We start from the raw sequence: 9,121 nt of genomic DNA on the forward strand, positions 1-9,121 counted from the left end.
AGATGACATGAAGGGTTATTTAAATCGATCAGTACTGGTACTGTTTTCCCCTCAAGGCTCTTCACAAAAATCTGAACATCAATGTTTGAAAAATGTGGTTGGACCCTTCCCCGGACCCTGCGCAACCGGGAGCGACGTGCACCGGGCTGCCTTTTGTTTATGTTTGAACGAGTAACCAGCTTTGGCTTCTTCACGCTGCCCTGATTGAGTGGGCTAGTAGTATCTTGACTACCCTGGACATTCAGCACATCAGTTTGTTTCCTGGTTGGAAGGTACTTAGCATTTACAGCAGCTTCATGCCTTTCTGCTTGTTTATCCGGTCTTATAATCAATGCCCTCAGCTTAACAAATGCATTCATTTTTTTTTTTGACGCGTCAACGGCGGGCTTACGCCTGCCTGAACTTTTATTGCCAACCGTCGGGGTGTTACAGATCTCAGGGAGAACAGAGAGTACAGGGGGGTTAAGGAGGGAATAAAATTACATGTAGCGGGGGGCTAAATTCTCCCGGCAAGGTGGAACAACATGGAGCCCCAGTCCCTGAGTTGAATTTGCTTTTGAATATTATTACAGCGGTGGGACCAAAGTTTAAGATCTTCCGCAGAGGAGCTTGCCACATCATGAAGCCCAAGATGTATGTTCCGAAAGACCTTGGCGTTCCGTCGCTTCCAGATATTCCAAAGAACGGCCAGAAGAACAGTTGATCTAGTTTTCTTGTGCCATTCGCCTTCCCAAGCTTGGAGCAGCCCCTGTGGCGCACTTGGACAGAGGCTGTCTAGCTCCCCCCAAAGAGGAGCAAGGTGCTGACATTCGAAAAGGAGGTGGTTGATGGATTCACAGTGGTCGCAGAAGGGGCATGCGGCTGAAGTAGCAATGCCCCGTCTGACCCGACGTTCATTCGTGAAGAGGCAGTCCTTGCGGGCAAGCCAGAGGTAGAGTCGGCATTTATTTGGGGCGTAGTTTCGTCAGATGGCCGGGGCTAGCGTGTCCGTGGGCTTTGTCCTCCAAACCGCATGGTAAGCAAGCTTAGCGGTGAAAGGTTTCTCAGCGCCCCTTGTAGTTCTCATGTCAGCCACCTGCATATTTAAGTTCACCGTGGCCAATATAGTGCGTAGTTCAAGCAGTTCGCATTCGGCTGCGTGAGACAGCCTAGGTGTTAGATCCAAGGTGAGGTCGTTCGAGGTCAAAGCGCGTGCCACTGATGTGTGGACTCGATTGGAGTGTGAAAACAGAGCCGGAAATTGAAGGGCTAGGGTTTGAGCTGAGCCAGGGAGCCAAAGGTCAAGCCAAAAGGAGGTAGTGGATCCATTACCGACGCTGACCCGGGTGGTGTCCCGGAAGAGGGCGAGGCCTTTCATTATGTCTTTCCAAATCGGGGTATGCTGGTTGTCCAACATGCCTACATCGTTAGCGGTCGACCATCCGTATTTGGTGATCAAGTACCTAGTCTCTCCCGAGGTTTGCTCGTCGTGTAACTTGGAAATATGTTTGAGAAGAAGACACATGTTCATGTGGGGTAGAGAGAGGAAACCAAGGCCCCCATTGGCGAAGGGGGCACAAACGAGGTCCCAAGCGACCTTGCAGTTGCCGCCCGAGGTAGATTCCTGACCAGACCAAAAGAAGGCCCTGCAGCGTTTCTCGATTTCCTGGATGGTTCCAGCAGGTAGAAGAAGGACACTCATGACATAGATTGGCAGGGCGCGTAGAACGGAGCGGACCAGGATGGCCCTCCCGGCCAAGGAGAGCAAAAGGCCCCTCCACCCAGCAAGACGATGATCGACCTTGTCAATGATGAAGAAGAAGTCAGCCAGGTTTAGCTTGTGAGTGGATAGAGGCAAGCCCAAGTACGATTGCGGGAAGGTGGCAACTGGGCAGCCCAGGATTGTGGCAAGGCTAGTCGAGAGATTTGGGTCGACGTGGATCGGGGCAAAGGTGCTTTTATGGAAATTGATTTTCAGCCCAGTGGCCTCAGAAAATTGTAGCAGAATATTTTGCATTCATTAAGCATGTCTTTCCCAGATTCTGCATACCAGTGGTAACATGGCTACCCCGATCAGCATACCCAGATGCATGGCCAACTGCATCATTGCCGCACAACATTCCGCGCTCATCCTCAGAACTGGAGGTTAGAGAAAACATAAACAGTCAAACAAGAAGCAATTAACAAGAAACTGAACATTAGCAGGAGTACCAACAATCATATGTATTTCTTCAAACAGACTGAACATTTTAAACAGTAAAGCTCTATCAGGTTAAGAAAAACTACACGGTATATCTCTATGTGACAGAATATGTACTAACCGAAACTCTAACAAATGAAGGCTCATAGTAATTTTAACCAGGCCTCTGAAAGATGTTAGGCTTGTATAAATATCCATCCAACATTGAAATTCTTAAACCAGAATTACACTTATATCAATCCAAACTTTAAACATTTTTTGCCAGGTTAACAAGAAAGCTATATCAGATTGTTAATCTTTCTTGGAACAACAACTGAACAGTGTTAACAAGAAAGTTCCATCAGATAAACAAAACAATAGCATCTGAAGTGACTGATTATGTACTATAGAAACTCTTTGAATTAAACACAATCCATGGAAAGATGTTAGATTTGTACTTAACAATCCAGAATTATACTTAACAATCCAAACTTCAAACATATTTTGCCTGGTTAGGCGTTTCAAGGCACCTAACCACCTACAGACCAAAAAATCTATACACTAGCATAGTATGAGATGATAATATCATCATAACTTGGTCAGTGATACTGATACACTGCCAAGGTGAACAGAGTTTGTGCTCGACGGCCTCGACATCAGATACATATTCCAATATGGTATCCTTACCAAAAAAGAAAAACTAACAGTTTCAATCAATGGCACAGGGTTCTGGTCCATATCAGGCTATCAGTACACACTCCAATTAAGCTGATACCTTCAGACGATTAAATTAAGCTTGCAATTATCATGCCCTGACAAGTACGAAATGCTAGTCTGAACCCAGAAAAAAATTGTAGTCTGAACCTGAACCTATAAAGTAGTTTACAGGATTAAATATAAATTCCTGAAGTCTGACATATTTTTTGTGTTTAAAACCTTCATTTTTGTAACCTGCAATGCCGATTTTTGCAGATTAGGAATACTCCTAAAGCTTTGTAGAAGCAAACTATGAAACAAAATACTTACTGGATTTCTAAAGGTAAGAACTTAATGGAACAGGCATAAAAGAACAGCCTTAGAAATTGCTGTGTAGAACTATCAGAACTCAGTACCTGGGATTCATGAACGGTTCTACATGAAGAATCGCCTTAAAGCTCACATGTCCTCTCGTTTTAGAAAGAGCATTGGTGAATCTCTTCAGTTGAATGGTTAGTACAGGTGGCAGCGTAGTAACCAATTGTATTTGAAAACCACCAGTCCCATGTTTCTGCTCAATTTGGTTTACTTCTGCTTGTTGTGCGCTATGATCATCCAGATTTACCTGCTTCCCACTGCCTTGATTTTGGTCGCTGGTATCCTGACTATCATGGGTACTCAACAGGTCAGTCTGTTTATCAGTTGGAAAGGAACTAGGTGCAGCTTCCTGAACACCTTCCTGACTTTCAGGTTTTTTATTGGTAGTGCTGCAAGAGGCTGAGTTCCTTTCATCATAGCTCATCCCTGAACTGATTTCTTCACTAATTCTGTTTTCAGAAAGAATAACTTGATGATGTGCATCTGAACCATGTGGTTGTCTACTTGGAGAAGTACATTCTACCGACAAGCTATTCAAATCATTAGATCGCTCACTTGGGCATGTTTTCCTGTCTGATAGTTCAGTCTGGTCTCCTTCAATTGTCGGATTTACATTGGTACTTGCTTTCATCGGTTCATCATTTTCACTTCCATTTGTTCTCGGCAGCTCAACAACCTTGGAACAGTTATCATATTTCCATCCCATTGGACAATAGCAAAGAAGTGTCAAGCAGTCCTCGAGCGATGCAACAGAGTTCGTATGTACTGCCTCATCATCAGTAATATCACTGCTCTGAGCTATCCCCTTGTCTTCTGTAGTACTCCAAATGGATAAAAGGGGATGTATCTAGATGTATTTTAGTTCTAGATACATCTTTTTTTTATCCATTTTGATGACAAGTATTTTTGGACGGAGGGAGTAGGTTCTACTGAGTAAGTGTTCTCCTTGGCTTCTATATCAACAAGTGGAGGTGGACCAGTATCTTCTGGACTGTGATGATCTACTATTGATTCATCCATTCCTTCAGTGTCATCAAACAAGTTAGGAATGAAATCAAGAACTTTTATTGGCACTTCAACGATCTCTCGTGGGACATCTTTCTTCTGAGTCTGCGAATGACTGTGTGCAACATCCTCCACTTCAGTAGAATCTGCAGATTCAAGCATAGAGAGATTTAGCTTTATCTGCATTAGCAAGATCATGCAACCAGAAACCCTCATCCTTTGCATATTTTAACCACCACATTCTAAGATCTCTTTTCTCGACAATAACCATACACGCTTAAGTTAACCAACCATTTTGAGCAACACTTATTTTATGAAGGTAAGGACTCAAGACCCTGAGCTATCTTCAAATGTCAATTCGAACTACAGTACTACACTATAACAAACACTTGCCATGCTAAGACTGTTGAAACATCCAGCTCAATTTTTCGTAGCCACCCCGAAGGCTTTTCTGCTAATTCTTTAATCCATATGTAAAATGGCCTTAACAATTTTCTCTGCTTAGCTATCACCAGAGCTCCATTCCCAAAAGTGTCATCTGTTCCCGTGTTCAGAAAAATAGCTAGCTTGTATTAGATCTCACTATTCCACACCTGCGGGCCTGTTCCACATTCTATGTTTTAAGTTAGCTAGAGGAGCACATAGGCTTACCAACTTGAAAAAGGATTGGGTATTTTCTCCATGGCCTCATCTCCAAATTCTGAACCAGGAAACTGAGAATCACAGCCTTCAGCAATTGTTTGAATCTTTTCTCCATCAGTCTTGTCGGCTTGTTGGAATAGTTCCTTACGAGTCTTTGTCGGAGATCCACCGTTTCTGGTCATTGGTGGTAACGTAACACTTCTGGCTGGGCAATCCTTTGATGGCGGTGCCAGTTGGAGCTCATCAAATTGCAGATCCAAAACTGATTTAGTTGAGCAACTTATGCAGCATAAGGTCTGACGCAGCCAGCCCCCGAAAATGGAATTGCCAATTGGACTAAACTCTGCACCCCAATGAAATTTGTTTAGGTCCTTCGTCTCCTCCTCCAAAGCAGTGCGCAAAGATGTAAGAAACTCTTGGCTGTCCTGCATATAAGAGCCCTTGAACTGTGGATTAAACAACCGCGTACCTTCCAATAGCATCTGAGGATCCAGCGCGCGCCTGGCAACATTTGTGCTGCTTGTCTCCACAAACAATTGCTTCAGTTGCAGACCAATGCTCCCCAGCCAAGCACCCGGTCCTAAAATCGTTGTCCTCAGCTCACCGGGCGCAAGGAGGCACTGCAGCAGTGCATTCATGTAGCATGTGTTTCCAAGATTCGGCAACCCTCTGATAACACAGCCATTCCCATTAGCATACCCAGACGCATCATTGCCGGTCACTATTTCCCACAAATCCTTTGCATAACTCTCGGCCACCGTTCCCCACTCATCCCATCCATTGCTGGCCCACATTGCCCGCTCAACCCTTTTATTTCTGGCCAGAGCTGCCCACTCATCATCGCTCAGCTTGTCCTGACCGAGCTTCAGAACGTGCCCACACTCGAAGCAGTACCACAGAGCAACCCAATGGTAGTCCCTGGTGGCGTGCCGGCGAGCGTGTCCCTGCGGATTTTCCATATCCCCCTTCTCCACGGTGCAGAAAGTAGAGGTGCACTCCGTGCACACCATCAACCCAGCAGCAGCTCCCCTCCAGGTGCAGGTGGTCGTGCACGGGAAATTCTCGCACTCTGGGGGCTTCTCGGCGGTCTTGATATCACGCACCATATCATCCAGCTCCTCTCTGTCCTTGAACAAGTGCTTGCACGACCCGATGTCGTATGTCGGTACGTGCAGTCGCTGGTCTCCTCCAGCGGCGCCTCGGACGCAGGCGAGTGCCCAAGCCGCAGGTCCAGGTGCGGGTATTTCTGCGTGTTCTCAGGGTTCTGCGGATTCTTGCCCCCCGTCTTGCACCCATCCTTTGCAATGCCGGACACCGATCCCCAGCCATCCTTTGCAACGCTATCCCCCGGCATCTGCTGATTTTTTTTTTCATTTCTGACCGCCACTGCATAGTCATCTTCGCTCCGGTCACTGAGCCTCATACCGCGCGCACACAAGAAGCAGTATCCCAAATTAGGTTCATCGCACCACTGAGCAACCTAATGCGTGTTCTCGCCGGCGTGCCAGAGGGCATGTTCCTGCGGACTTTCCCTGTTCACCGTCCACCCAGAGCAGAAGAATCTGGAGCAGTCTATGCACTTCATCATCCCTTCGTTGCCCTTGCAGGTCGTCTTGCACTTACTAAGATGGCACCTCCGGCGCCGGCGCACCCCCAGCTGCTCCGTCAGATAATACACGTGCATATCCAGGAGTTCGCGGTCAGAGCGTATGTGCTCGCACCGCCCGGCGTCGCCGGTACTGTCGCTGCTGGTCCCCGCCTCCGCTTCCCCGGACGATGGCCACTCGTCGCTCGACTCCGTCGGAGACGCAGGCGCGTCGCTGCATCCTGGACCAGCCAGCGGATCCAGGCGCGGGGATTTCTGCGGGCTGTCGGACGCCCCCTCCGCCCTCTCCCTCTTCTCCCCTCTACCATCACGCCTGTCGCCTGGAAACTGAGTAAGAAACAACAAGAATGAGTCAAGTGAATTCTGAACCCCCAAACCAGAACCGTACGGACTAGAGATTGAACCAAGGACGAGAAACAAACAGACGAAATTTGCTGAAGCCAAAACCCTGAAGAATCGCAGCTAGCATCAAGAGTTAGCAGGGCCATGAAATTTGCTAAAGCAAAAACTCTGAAAAATCGGAGAACGAGAAAAAACTCCACCAACAAGTCGAGAAGAAATCGAACATTCCGCTAGCGAGCATCAAGAGTTAGCAGCGCCATGAACTTTCCTGAAGCAAAAATCCCGAAGAATCGGAAAACGAGAAAAAACTTCACCAACAAGTCGAGAAGAAATCTAACACTCCGTTAGCGAGCATCAACCATCAAGAGCTTCGCAACTTAATTACGGCCGAAAAGCAACCGAGAACGCCAACGAGGCGGAGGACAAGGAAAACCTCCGCCGTCAACACACGAAGAATCCCAGCATTGCCGCGGAGAAACACACAAGAGCGGCGCCGCGGATCCGATTCGGGGACCGAGAGACAAACCCACCAGTCCACGCACCCAGCGACGCGGCGGAGCGGGATTCGGGGGGAGGCGAGGCTTACCAGGAGACGGCGAGGGAGAGGGCCTCGGAGGTAGAACCCGAGCAGCCGGAGGAGGCGTCCGCGACCGCGACGAGGCCGAGAGAGGGTGGAGGTGGAGGGAGGTGGGGAGGAGCGGGAGGCGGTTTCGCTGGTCGGGGAGGGACGGTGGCGCCGGGGCTGGCTGAGGAACTGTTGCGGCCGTGCTTGGGGTTTGGACCCCTTGACGGCGCTAACCCTCCTTTTAGGAAGACCACGAGTCCTGCTATAACGGTGCAGAGTTTATATACTTTGTGGATGGCACGGAATAACGCGCGAGACGGGAAGAGGATTGAGGAAGCCGCGGACACGGCTGGCATGGTAAGGAGACTCATGGAGGAGTGGCAGAACGTTAGGCCTCCTTTGATTCATCCAAGATAGAAATGTTATAGGAATAGAAAAAATCATAGAAAGTGAGATGCCATGCATCTCAATTTATATAAAGAAAGAAATATTATTTGATGTATAGGATAGGATTTTTTTTATTGAGTCTTATCTAATGTTTCTTTTCCTTTAAAATGTAAAGGATCGATTACTATCCTATATAGGAATAGGAATCCATTCCTACAAATCAAAGAGCTTTAAAGGAAATTTTTCTTTGCAAATCCTATCCTATAAAAATCATATGAAATTCCAACAAACCAAAGGAGGCCTTAATGGCAGAGCAAGCAAAATTCCGCAAGCAACCCCAGTCCAGAAGTGGAGCGTGAAGGAAATATGCCCTAAAGGCAATAATAAAGTTATTATTTATTTTCTTATAATCATGATAAATGTTTATTATTCATGCTAGAATTGTATTAACCGGAAACATAATACATGTGTGAATACATAGACAAACAAAGTGTCACTAGTATGCCTCTACTTGACTAGCTCGTTAATCAAAGATGGTTATGTTTCCTGACCATGAACAATGAGTTGTTATTTGATTAACGGGATCACATCATTAAGAGAATGATCTGATTGACATGACCCATTCCATTAGCTTAGCACCCGATTGAACTAGGTATTGGAATACCGACGATCGAATCTCGGGCAAGTAACATACCAATGACAAAGGGAATGACGTATGTTGTTATGCGGTCTGACCGATAAAGATCTTCGTAGAATATGTAGGAGCCAATATGGGCATCCAGGTCCCGCTATTGGTTATTGACCGGAGACGTGTCTCGGTCATGTCTACATTGTTCTCGAACCCGTAGGGTCCGCACGCTTAAGGTTACGATGACAGTTATATTATGAGTTTATGCATTTTGATGTACCGAAGGTTGTTCGGAGTCCGGGATGTGATCACGGACATGACGAGGAGTCTCGAAATGGTCGAGACATAAAGATTGATATATTGGAAGCCTATGTTTGGATATCGGAAGTGTTCCGGGTGAAATCGGGATTTTACCGGAGTACCGGGAGGTTACCGGAACCCCCCGGGAGCTAAATGGGCCATGATGGGCCTTAGTGGAAAAGAGAAGAGGCAGCCCTACATGGGCCACGCGCCCCTCCCCTCCCTTGGTCCGAATTGGACAAGGAGAGGGGGCCGGCCCCTCTCTCTCTTTTCCCCCCCTCCACAACTCCTATTCAACCTAGGATTGGGGGGGGGAATCCTACTCCCAGAGGGAGTAGGACTCTCCTGGCGCGCCCTATGTGGCCGGCCAGCCTCCCCCCTTTGGTCCTTTATATAATGAGGCAGATGCACCCT

General features: G+C 47.3%; 1 pseudogene; it reads right to left on the minus strand.

Annotated features, from left to right (window-relative positions):
• Positions 1-1,967: 1,967 nt before the first annotated feature.
• On the minus strand, positions 1,968-7,748 carry LOC125518729 (annotated as a pseudogene).
• Positions 7,749-9,121: the final 1,373 nt, after the last annotated feature.

Source organism: Triticum urartu, chromosome 7 (assembly GCF_003073215.2).
Source record: "Triticum urartu cultivar G1812 chromosome 7, Tu2.1, whole genome shotgun sequence".
Lineage (NCBI taxonomy): Eukaryota > Viridiplantae > Streptophyta > Magnoliopsida > Poales > Poaceae > Triticum > Triticum urartu.